At 40.8% G+C, this 13,009-nt stretch overlaps 1 protein-coding gene across 7 annotated transcripts in view; it reads left to right on the plus strand.

The window, feature by feature from the left end:
- SLF1 (SMC5-SMC6 complex localization factor 1) overlaps window positions 1-13,009 on the plus strand; it is an 80,724-nt gene that overhangs the window by 1,387 nt on the left and 66,328 nt on the right. The gene's annotated exons all lie outside the window — the stretch shown is intronic.

Consider the following 13,009-nt stretch of genomic DNA (forward strand, 5'->3'; position numbering starts at 1 on the left):
CATTTTTACTATTTTGTTGCCATTGTTGTTGATGTTGTTGTTGTTGTTGTTGTTGCTGGATAGGACAGAGAAATCGAGAGAGATGGGGAGACAGAGAGGGGGAGAGATAAACACCTGCAGACCTGCTTCACCACCTGGGAAGCGACTCCCCTGCAGGTGGGGAGCCGGGATTCTTTTTTATTTATTTATTTATTTATTTATTTATTTATTTTTATTTAAGAAAGGATAAATTAACAAAACCATAGGGTAGGAGGGGTACAACTCCACACAATTCCCACCACCCAATCTCCGTATCCCACCCCCTCCCCTGATAGCTTTCCCATTCTCTAGCCCTCTGGGAGCATGGACCCAGGGTCATTGAGGGTTGCAGAAGATAGAAGGTCTGGCTTCTGTAATTGCTTCCCCGCTGAACATGGGCGTTGACTGGTCGGTCCATACTCCCAGTCTGCCTCTCTCTTTCCCTAGTAGGGTGGGTCTCTGGGGAAGCTGAGCTCCAGGACACATTGGTGGGGTCTTCAGTCCAGGGAAGCCTGGCCGGCATCCTGGTGGCATCTGGAACCTGGTGACTGAAAAGAGAGTTAACATACGAAGCCAAACAAGTTGTTGAGCAATCATGGACCCAAAGCTTGGAATAGTGGAGAGGAAGTGTTAGGGAGGTACTCACTGCAAACTCTAGTGTGCTTCTGCTTTCAGGTATATATTTTGCACTAGTTTATGGATACATGTGAACATATGCTCTCTCTCACAGAAACTGGTGTATATCTAGGTTTTGGGACTTTATTAGGAAGTGAACCACCTGAGATGGAATTAGAGAGTACTATGAAAGGAAAGGTCTCACCGGAGTTATGAAGCTGAAGGGTTGTCATTCCACACGTGAAGTCTCTGGACACAGTCTGAGGTGAAGCATGTTGAGGTGGCAATCGTTGCGTTGATTAGGTTTCGATTGGCAGATGCAATATTATTTGAAATGGATTGGGAGAGGCATGCGAGAAAGTGGGCCCTATCCAAAGGTTCCAGGACTGGGGGAAGTAGAGGCTTTATAGTGGGGATGTGAGGTTCCTGCTGTCTTAGGGTTCAAAAAGACAATGGATTGTTAATGTTATCATCACATTATTTGGTAATTGGGTTAACTTTGAAAAGTCCTTTTGTTAGGGTTTGCTGTACAGTATCCAGTGTCTTGTATATACCTGTGCTATTGGATGCTTCTGATCTACTTGGTCTAGGCTTTTGAGAGAGTCCGCATATCAAATACACAGCCTATATATTAAAAAGACAGTCTGTGTTTTAAAAACTTCGAGACGTACAATTAATTTTCCCCCTCTCATATTAATTAACTAGTGATTTATATGACTACATTTTATTAGGAGTGTACATAAACACCATTCCCACCACCAAAAGGTTGTGACCCATCCCTCCCACCCACTCCCACCCCCCACTGGCCCAGGAAGCTGCATGACTACCCCTCACCACAGGGTTTTTACTTTGGTGCCCTACTTACAATTTGGTCAGGTCCAGCTTTTAGTTTCCCTTTCAGATCTTCTTAGTCAACTTCTGTTGATGAGTGGGATCATCCCATACTCATCTTTATCTTTCTGACTTAGCTCACTTAACATAATTCCTTCTAGCTCTGTCCAAGATGGGTCAGAGAAGGTGGGTTCATTTTTCTTGATAGTTGCATAGTATTCCATTGTGTATATATACCACAGCTTTCTCAGCCACTCATCTGTTGTTGGGCACCTGGGTTGCTTCCAGGTTTTAGCTATTATGAATTGTGCTGCTATGAACATAGGAGTACACACCTCTTTTTGGTTGGGTGTTATGGAGTCCTTGGGGTATAACCCCAGGAGAGGAATTACTGGATCATATGGAAGGTCCATGTCTAGCCTTGTGAGAGTTTTCCAGACTACTCTCCACAGAGGCTGTACCAATTTACATTCCCACCAGCAATGCAAAAGGTTTCCTCTGTCCCCACAGCCTCTCCAGCATTTGTTGCTGCTGTCCTTTTTGATGTATGCCATTCTTACAGGAGTGAGGTGGTATCTTAGTGTTGTCTTAATTTGCATTTCTCTGACAATCAGTGACCTGAAGCAGTTTTTCATATGTTTGTTAGCCTTTTGGATCTCCTCTGAGGTCAATGTTTTGTTCATATCCTCTGCCCATTTTAACTTTTTTTTTGCTCTTTTTTCCCTTTTGTTGCCCTTGTTTTATTGTTGTTGTAATTATTGTTGTTGTTGGATAGGACAGATAGAAATGGAGAGAAGAGGGGAAGACAGAGGGGGAGAGAAAGACACCTACAGATCTACTTCACTGCTTGTGAAGCGACGCCTCTGCGTCGTGGGGAGCCAGGACCTTGAACAGGGATCCTTAACTCTGGTCCTTGGATTTGGTGCCATGTGCGCTTAACCTGCTGCACTACCGCCCGACCCCCGAATATATAAAATTTTTATTGGAAAATAAGTAGCATTCAGTAATAAAAATTCAGAACTTCTAAAACTTCATAATAGGTATCCATAGTTTCCAATACTGTCCAAAGCCTATAGTTTTTTTTTTTAGAAAACTAATGGTATACCATTTTTCATTGTATAGTATTTTCTTGACTATTCTAAGATAATATTTCCCTGTTTAAACAAAACATGTTAACAAAATCAACAATTAAATATCAGCTCTTAATAAGAAAACTAGAGATGAGGAATACCATTAAAAATATAAAGGGGGCCTGGCTGTTGAACGTGCACACTCCTGTACTCAAGGATATGGGTTCAAGCCCCTGGTTCCCGCCTGTATAAGGGAAGCTGCTTCTCTCCTCCCTTATCAGTTTCTCAGTCCTATTAAAAAAAAAAAAAAAAAAAAAAAAAAACACTGGAAGCATTGGATTCATCATGCCCACACCAAGTCCCAGCAATAACCCTGGTGTAAAAAAAAAGGGGGGGAGTCGGGCTGTAGCGCAGCGGGTTAAGCGCAGGTGGCGCAAAGCACAAGGATTGGCATAAGGATCCCGGTTCAAACCCCGGCTCCCCACCTGCAGGGGAGTCGCTTCACAGGCGGTGAAGCAGGTCTGCAGGTGTCTGTCTTTCTCTCCTCTCTGTCTTCCCCTTCTCTCTCCATTTCTCTCTGTCCTATACAACAACGACAACAACAATAATAACTACAGCAATAAAACAACAAGGGCAACAAAAGGGAATAAATAAAAATAAATATTAAAAAAAGCATTCAATTAAAAAAGGGTATCATTCTCTTAAAATTGACTCTATAAATATGCTAGTTGGGAGTATAAGTTGTAAAATATACTGTACAGTATGTCTCTCCTTCTAAGGACACACATGCTACTTGAAAGTAAAATATCCCTGAAAATTTTAAGATCACTTAGTTTTTACTTTTTTATTTTGAAATAAAAACTGTTTTATTATTGATTTAAAATCCTATATAAATAAGTCCAGTGACTATTACTAAATCCATTTTGAGAAGAAACTATTTTTTTTCTTTTTATAGGAAAGAAAATGGTACTCTTCATTTTTTTAAAATATTTTATTTTATTTATTCCCTTTTGTTGCCTTTGTTGTTTTATTATTGTAGTTATTATTGTTGTTGTCGTCATTGTTGGATAGGACAGAGAGAAATGGAGAGAGGAGGGGAAGACAGAGAGGAGGAGAGAAAGACAGACACCTGCAGACCTGCTTCACCGCCTGTGAAGCGACTCCCCTGCAGGTGGGGAGCCGGGGTTCGAACCGGGATCCTTTTGCTGGTCCTTGTGCTTTGCGCCACCTGCGCTTAACCCGCTGCGCTACAGGCCGACTCCCGGTACTCTTCATTTTTTTCTAGCAGTGTTTTAACATAGGAGACAGTGGTGGTGTTGTCTGAAATCAGTTTCTAATTATATTTAAATATATCAGTGATATAAATGTCTCTCGCCCTCATAGTAGATTCCTCTCTATGTAGTGTATTTTTCTTTGGCATTACCTAAAAGTAAATGAGTTTCTTTGTAAACTTACAGTCTGGTTAAAAGTAATAGAGGGGGCCAGGCCGGTCAGTAGCGCAGTGGGATAAGCACACATGGGGAGAAGCGCAAGGACCATGTAAGGATCCCGGTTGGATCCTCAAGGGATCCCCACCTGCAGGGATGTTGCTTCAAAGGCTGTGAAGCATATCTGCACGTGTCTATCTTTCTCTCTCCCTCGCTGTGTTCTCCTCCTCTCTTGATTTCTCTCTGTCATATCCAACAACAACGACATCAGTAACAACAATAATAACCACAACAATGATAAAACAAGGACAACAAAAGGGAAAATAAATTAATATTTTAAAAAGTAATAGACTGCATTCTGAAGTGATCAAAGTGGTATTGTAGAAAAGGGGGAAAAAGGATATTTTTGGTAGAAATAGATGACTTTGAATCTTTTTTTTTCCTTACACTGCTGATCTACTCAGCTCTGGCTTATAGAGGTGCTGGAGATTGAACTTAGCCCTTTGCTGCTTCAGGCGTTAAAGTCTTTTTGCAGAACCATTATGCTATCTCCCCAGCCCTTTTCTTTGAATCTTGATTTCACTGTTCACTATCTATGTACCCTTAACCTAGTTACTCAGATCCCCTAGTAACCTAACTTGTATATGAAGGATAAATAGCACTTACATCATCAAGAAGGAAATATATATAACTATAGAAATTGTAGTTTTGGGGGAGTTAGGAAGATGGCGGCCTGAGAAGTCGCTGACAGCGAGTGCTCTGATCGCATCATCGGCAACGGTAGGATTTTCTGCCTTTAGCAGGCCAGTCAATAAGGGGGGGCACCAAAGAAGTGATTACAGTTTAATTTGGGTTAAGAATTAGAGTAAAGGTGACACGGACTAGCGGGGCTCCAGAATTCACCAGCGGCGCCGAGCAAGGTGAGTGCGCCGGGCATTGTCCTCCGCCCGCCCAAGAAGGCGGCTCCTCCGCCAGTTGCAGAGCGCGGCAGGCAGAGGACCCGGAGAGAGCACTTTAGCTCGGGGGCTTCCTCTTGGGAGAATCCAGGGTCCACCGCGACCCTGTGGGTGGATCCAAAGACTTCTTGAGTATAGCTCTCATTGGATCAAAGGATCCAAATCTCATTGGATTTTTGAGAAATCCTCTTAAAAAGTCTGGAGGGGGGGGGTCTCCCGGAAGATGGCGGACGGAGAAGCGGCTAGCCTTTGAGCTCCGGACACATCTCGTGCAAACAATAGGATTTTCTGCCATTAGCAGGCCAGCCAATAAGGGGCCATAGCGGTCATACCAAGGAGGTGTCTATAACTTAATGTGGGTTAAGAATTAGAATAGGGGGAAAAAAATTCTTTTTTCTTCCTTTTAATTTTCAAGCATACATCCTTCCCGCCGCCCCCCACCCCCCCATAAGCAGTGCCTGGGACCAGCTACTAGCAGGATACCCCATACCACCAAACAGGGTTTTTTTTTTGTTTTTTTTTTAATTCACTGATACACATTTGGGAAGTTCCTCGCACTGCTCTTTAATTACAACCCTTCTTCTTATCTTCTCCCTTTTCTCTCTCTTATCTCTCTCTATCTCTATTTTTTTTTTTATCTTGTCATACACTTCTTTCTTCTTTGCCTTTCTGAATTTGTGAATTACTTTGGGGAAGAAATCTGACCCAGAGTGGACTCTCTATGTGTGTATCTCTGCTCTAGTTCCCTTTACACTCTTGTTACCCCTAGAATATACACTGGATAGTAGATTTGCATAACTGTCTATTCTTGCTATCCTCTCTTTCTTTTCTCTTTCTTCACTGGGATTTGGTTACTATTTTTCATGGACTGGAGAAATTGTTTGGCTAACTGGTAACGATTAAACTCCTTCAATACTTACTTCAGTTGCTACTGTAATTCGGAGGTTGGTGAGTGCAATTGTCATAAAGGTATTTAGTACAGTGTTACTTGTGCTCAAAACACAACAACTGAGGAACAACAGAGCATAAAAAAAAGAGAGAGAAACACATAAATAAAAAAAAAATGGGTAGATTAAAAACAAATAAAACTGCTACCCCAATGAATGAAGACAAGAGCCCAGAAGAAACCACAAATCAGTCAGAAGTAACCATAGATAAGAAAAGTATGCAAGCAATAATAAACTTATTAGTCACAGAAATGAAAACAACATTGGAGGAAAGGAATGGCAGTATTAGGGAAACAACAGTTGAGACCCCCAAGGAAAATACTGATTATCTTGAGACAATTAGAGAACTGAAAGCTGAAATAGCTGTAATGAAGAAAGAAGCTGAGGCAAGGGAAAGCAGACTAACAGAAGCAGAAAACAGAATTAGTCAGACAGAGGATGAGTTAGAGAAAACTAAGAAAGAGGTGAAAGAGCTTAAAAAGAGATTGAGAGACACTGAAAACAACAACAGAGACATATGGGATGATCTCAAAAGAAGTAACATTCGTATAATTGGCCTGCCAGAGGAAGAAAGAGAGGAAGGGGAAGCAAACATTCTAGAGGAAATAATACAAGAAAACTTCCCAGACCTGAATAACAGAAAGGATATCAAGGAGCAAGAGGCCCAGAGAGTACCAAACAGAATCAACCCAGACCTGAAAACACCAAGACACATCATAGTCACAATGAGAAGAAGTAAGGATAAAGAAAGGATCCTAAAGGCTGCAAGAGAGAAACAAAAAGTCACATACAGGGGAAAACCCATAAGACTTTCTGCAGATTTCTCAACTCAAACTCTAAAAGCCAGAAGGGAGTGGCAAGATATCTATCAAGCCCTGAATGAAAAAGGGTTTCAAACAAGGATAATATATCCTGCTAGACTTTCATTCAAGCTAGATGGAGGGATCAAAACCTTCTTAGACAAACAACAGTTAAAGGAGGCAACTATCACCAAGCCGGCCCTGAAAGAGGTACTAAAAGACCTCTTATAAACAAGAACATCACTATAATACTTGCAATATGTCAGAGTAAACAAATTGTTTTTTAGAACAATGGCACTACAATACATTAAATCCATAATATCAATAAATGTCAATGGCTTAAACTCACCCATCAAAAGGCACAGGGTGGGGGGATGGATCAGAAAACATAACCCAACCATTTGCTGCTTGCAAGAATCCCATCTGTCACAACAAGATAAACACAGACTTAAAGTGAAAGGATGGAAAACTATCATACAGGCTAACGGTCCACAAAAAAGGGCAGGAACAGCCATTCTCATCTCAGACACGATAGATTTTAAATTAAATAAAGTAATAAAAGATAGGCAAGGACATTACATAATGATTAGAGGATCAATCAACCAAGAAGACTTAACAATTATTAACATCTATGCACCCAACGAGGGACCATCTAAATACATTAAGCATCTACTGAAAGAATTACAAAAATACATCAATAGTAATACAATAATAGTGGGAGACTTCAATACCCCACTCTCACACTTAGATCAACAAAGCAGAGAACCAATAAAGATACAAGAGAATTGAATGAAGAGATTGACAGACTAGACTCTTGGACATTTTCAGACTCCTCCACCCCAAAAAACTGGAATACACCTTCTTTTCAAATCCACATAACACATACTCAAGGATAGACCACATGTTAGGCCACAAAGACAGCATCAATAAATTCAAGAGCATTGAAATCATCCCAAGTATCTTCTCAGACCACAGTGGAGTAAAACTAACTTTTAACAACAAACGGAAAATTATTAAAAGACATAGAATTTGGAAACTAAACAACATGCTCCTTAAGAACCACTGGGTCAGAGACTCACTCAAACAGGAAATTCAAATGTTCCTGGAAACTAATGAAAATGAAGACACAACCTATCAAAATATTTGGGACACAGCGAAAGCAGTACTGAGAGGGAAACTTATAGCCATACAATCACATATTAAACACCAAGAAGAAGCCCAAATGAACGACCTTACTACACACCTCAAGGACTTAGAGGAAGAGGAACAAAGGAACCCTAAAGCAACCAGAAGGACAGAAATCACTAAAGTTAGAGCAGAAATAAACAACATCGAAAATAAAAGAACCATACAAAAGATCAATGAAGCCAAATGTTGGTTCTTTGAAAGATTAAACAAAATTGACAAACCCCTAGCCAGACTCACCAAACAAAAAAGAGAGAAGACTCAAATTAGTAGAATTGTAAACGATGCAGGAGATATCACAACTGACACCACAGAAATCCAGAGAATTCTGCGAAACTTCTATAAAGAACTATATGCCACCAAGCTAGAGAATCTGGAAGAAATGGAACAATTCCTAGAAACCTATGCACTTCCAAAACTGAACCAAGAAGAACTACAAAATCTAAATGCACCAATCACAGACAAAGAAATTGAAACCGTTATTAAGAATCTCCCCAACAACAAAAGTCCTGGACCAGATGACTTCACAAACGAATTCTACAAAACTTTCAGGAAACAGTTAATACCCATACTTGTTAAGCTATTCCATAAGATTGAAGAAACAGGAATACTCCCTTCCACCTTTTATGAAGCCAACATCACCCTGATACCAAAAGCTGATAGGGACAGAACAAAAAAGGAAAACTACAGACCAATATCTCTAATGAACATAGATGCCAAAATATTAAACAAGATCTTGGCCAACCGGATAGAGCAACACATCAAAAAGATTGTTCATCATAACCAAGTGGGTTTCATCCCAGGAATGCAAGGCTGGTTCAACATCCGTAAATCAATCAATGTCATTCATCACATCAATAAAAGCAAAGCCAAAAACCACATGATTATCTCAATAGATGCAGAGAAAGCCTTTGACAAAATCCAACACCCATTCATGCTCAAAACTCTACAAAAAATGGGAATAGATGGGAAATTCCTCAAGATAGTGGAGTCTATATATAGCAAACCTACAGCCAACATCATACTCAATGGACAGAAGCTGAAAGCATTCCCCCTCAGATCGGGGACTAGACAGGGCTGTCCACTGTCTCCGTTACTCTTCAACATAGTATTGGAAGTTCTTGCCATAGCAATCAGGCAAGAGAAAGAAATCAAAGGAATACAGATTGGAAGGGAAGAAGTCAAGCTCTCACTATTTGCAGATGATATGATAGTATACATAGAAAGACCTAAAGAATCCAGTAGAAAATTACTGGAAGTTGTTAGGCAATATAGCAAGGTATCAGGCTACAAAATCAATGTACAAAAATCAGTGCCATTTCTTTATGCAAACCCTAAATCTGAAGAAGACATCCAGAAATCACTCCCATTTACTGTTTCAGCAAAATCAATCAAATACCTAGGAATAAAGTTGACCAAAGAAGTGAAAGACTTGTATACTGAAAACTATGAGTCGCTACTCAAGGAGATAGAAACTGATACCAAGAAATGGAAAGATATCCCATGCTCATGGATTGGAAGAATAAATATCATCAAAATGAATATTCTCCCCAGAGCCATATACAAATTTAATGCAATACCCATCAAAGTTCCACCAGGCTACTTTAAGAGAATAGAACAAACACTACAATCATTTATCTGGAACCTGAAAACACCTAGAATTGCCAAAACCATCTTAAGGAAAAGAAACAGAAATGGAGGCATCACACTCCCAGACCTTAAACTATATTATAAAGCCATCATCATCAAAACAGCATGGTACTGGAACAAAAATAGGCACACAGACCAGTGGAACAGAATTGAAAGCCCAGAAGTAAATCCCAACACCTATGGGCATCTAATCTTTGATAAGGGGGCCCAAAGTATTAAATGGAAAAAGGAGGCTCTCTTCAATAAATGGTGCTGGGAAAACTGGGTTGAAACATGCAGAAGAATGAAATTGAACCACTTTATCTCACCAGAAACAAAAATCAACTCCAAATGGATCAAAGACCTAGATGTCAGACCAGAAACAATCAAATACTTAGAGGAAAACATTGGTAAAACACTTTCCCACCTACACCTCAAGGACATCTTTGATGAATCAAACCCAATTGCAAGGAAGACCAAAGCAGAAACAAACCAATGGGACTACATCAAATTGAAAAGCTTCTGCACATCCAAAGAAACTATTAAACAAACAGAGAGACCCCTCACAGAATGGGAGAAGATCTTCACATGCCAGACATCAGACAAGAAACTAATCACCAAAATATATAAAGAGCTCAGCAAACTTAGCCGCAAAAAAGCAAATGACCCTATCCAAAAATGGGCAGAGGAAATGAACAAAACATTCACCACAGAGGAGATCCAAAAGGCTAACAAACATATGAAAAACTGCTCTAGGTCACTGATTGTCAGAGAAATGCAAATTAAGACAACACTAAGATACCACCTCACTCCTGTGAGAATGGCATACATCAAAAAGGACAGCAGCAACAAATGCTGGAGAGGATGTGGGGACAGAGGAACCCTTTTACATTGCTGGTGGGAATGTAAATTGGTACAGCCTCTGTGGAGAGCAGTCTGGAAAACTCTCAGAAGGCTAGACATGGACCTTCCATATGACCCAATAATTCCTCTCCTGGGGTTATACCCCAAGGACTGCATAACACCCAACCAAAAAGAGGTGTGTACTCCTATGTTCATAGCAGCACAATTCATAATAGCTAAAACCTGGAAGCAACCCAGGTGCCCAACACCAGATGAGTGGCTGAGAAAGCTGTGGTATATACACAATGGAATACTATGCAGCTATCAAGAACAATGAACCCACCTTCTCTGACCCATCTTGGACAGAGCTAGAAGGAATTATGTTAAGTGAACTAAGTCAGAAAGATAAAGATGAGTATGGGATGATCCCACTCATCAACAGAAGGTGACTTAGAAGATCTGAAAGGGAAACTAAAAGCAGGACCTGATCAAATTGTAAGTAGGGCACCAAAGTAAAAACCCAGTCGTGAGGGGTAGACATGTAGCTTCCTGGGCCAGTGGGGGGTGGGAGTGGGCGGGAGGGATGGGTCACAGTCCTTTGGTGGTGGGAATGGTGTTTATGTACACTCCTAGCAAAATGTAGACATATAAATCAGTAAATTAATATGAGAGGGGGAAATCAATTGTATGTCTCAAAGTTTCTCAAAACACAAACTGAATCTTTTTAATATATAGGCTATGTATTTGATATACGGACTCTCTCAAAAGCCTAGACCAAGTAGATTAGAAGCTTCCAATAGCACAGCTATATACAAGATACTGGGTACTGTACAGCAAACCATAACAAAGGGACTTTTCAAAGTTAACCCAATTAACAAATAATGTGATGATAATATTAACTATTGATTGTCTTTTTGAACCCTAAGATAGCAGGAACCTCACATCTTCACTATAGAGCCCCTACTTCCCCCAGTCCTGGAACCCTTGGATAGGGCCCACTTTCCAGTATACATCTCCCAATCCAAACCAAATAATATTGCATCTGCCTATCACAACCTAACCAAAGCAACGATTGCCATCTCAACATGCTTCACCTAAGACTGTATCCAGAGACTTCACGTGTGGAATGACAACCCTTCAGCTTCATTACTCGGGTGAGACCTTTCCTTTAATAGTACACTCTAATTTCATCTCAGGTAGTTCACTTTCTAACAAAGTCCCATAACCTAGATATACACCAGTTTCTGTGAGAGAGAGCTTATGTGCACACGTATCCATAAACTACTGCAAAATATATACCTGAAAGCAGGATTACACTAGAGTTTGCAGTGAGTACCTCCCTAACAATTCCTCTCCACTATTCCAAGCTTGGGATCCATGATTGCTCAACAAATTGTTTGGCTTCATATGTTAACTCTCTTTTCAATCACCAGGTTCCAGATGCCACCAGGATGCTGGCTAGGCTTCCCTGATTGAAGACCCCACCAATGTGTCCTGGAGCTCAGCTTCCCCAGAGACACACCCTACTAGGGAAAGAGAGAGAGGCAGACTGGGGGTATGGACCGACCAGTCAACGCCCATGTTCAGCGGGGAAGCAACTACAGAAGCCAGACCTTCTACCTTCTGCAACCCTCAACGACCCTGGGTCCATGCTCCCAGAGGGATAGAGAATGGGAAAGCTACCATGGGAGGGAGTGGGTTATGGGGATTGGGTGGTGGGAATTGTGTGGAGTTGTACCCCTCCTACCTTATGCTTTTGTTCACTAATCCTTTCTTAAATTAAAAAAAAAAAAAAAAAAAAAAGAAATTGTAGTTTTTAGTGGTCCAGGAGGTGAAGCAGTGGATAAAGCATTGGATTCTCAACCATGAGGTCCTGAGTTCAATCCCCAGCAGCACATGTATCAGAGTGATGTCTGGTTCTTTCTCTCTCTCCTTTCTCATAAATAAATAAATAAGTCTTTTTGTAAAAAAAAAAAAGAAATAGTAGTTTCTCAATATGAATGAAATCTGGTGTAGTCATGATTAGACTTTTATGCTCCTACTATGTAGTACAAAGTACTTAGGAAACTAAAGCAGATTTGTCTTTTTTTTTATTTATTTAAGAAAGGATTAATTAACAAAACCATAAGGTAGGAGGGGTACAACTCCACACAATTCCCACCACCCAATCTCCATAACCCACCCCCTCCCCTGATAGCTTTCCCATTCTCTAGCCCTCTGGGAGCATGGACCCAGGGTCATTGAGGGTTGAAGAAGGTAGAAGGTCTGGCTTCTGTAATTGCTTCCCCGCTGAACATGGGCGTTGACTGGTCGGTCCATACTCCCAGTCTGCCTCTCTCTTTCCCTAGTAGAGTGTGTCTCTGGGGAAGCTGAGCTCCAGGACACATTGGTGGGGTCTTCAATCCAGGGAAGCCTGGCCAGCATCCTGGTGGCATCTGGAACCTGGTGATTGAAAAGAGAATTAACATACGAAGCCAAACAAACTGTTGAGCAATCATGGACCCAAAGCTTGGAATAGTGGAGAGGAAGTGTTAGGGGGTACTCACTGCAAACTCTAGTGTGCTTCTGCTTTCAGGTATATATTTTGCAGTACTTTATGGATACGTGTGAACATAAGCTCTCTCTCACAGAAACTGGTGTATATCTAGGTTATGGGACTTTGTTAGAAAGTGAACCACCTGAGATAAA

This window comes from Erinaceus europaeus, chromosome 11 (assembly GCF_950295315.1).
Source record: "Erinaceus europaeus chromosome 11, mEriEur2.1, whole genome shotgun sequence".
Lineage (NCBI taxonomy): Eukaryota > Metazoa > Chordata > Mammalia > Eulipotyphla > Erinaceidae > Erinaceus > Erinaceus europaeus.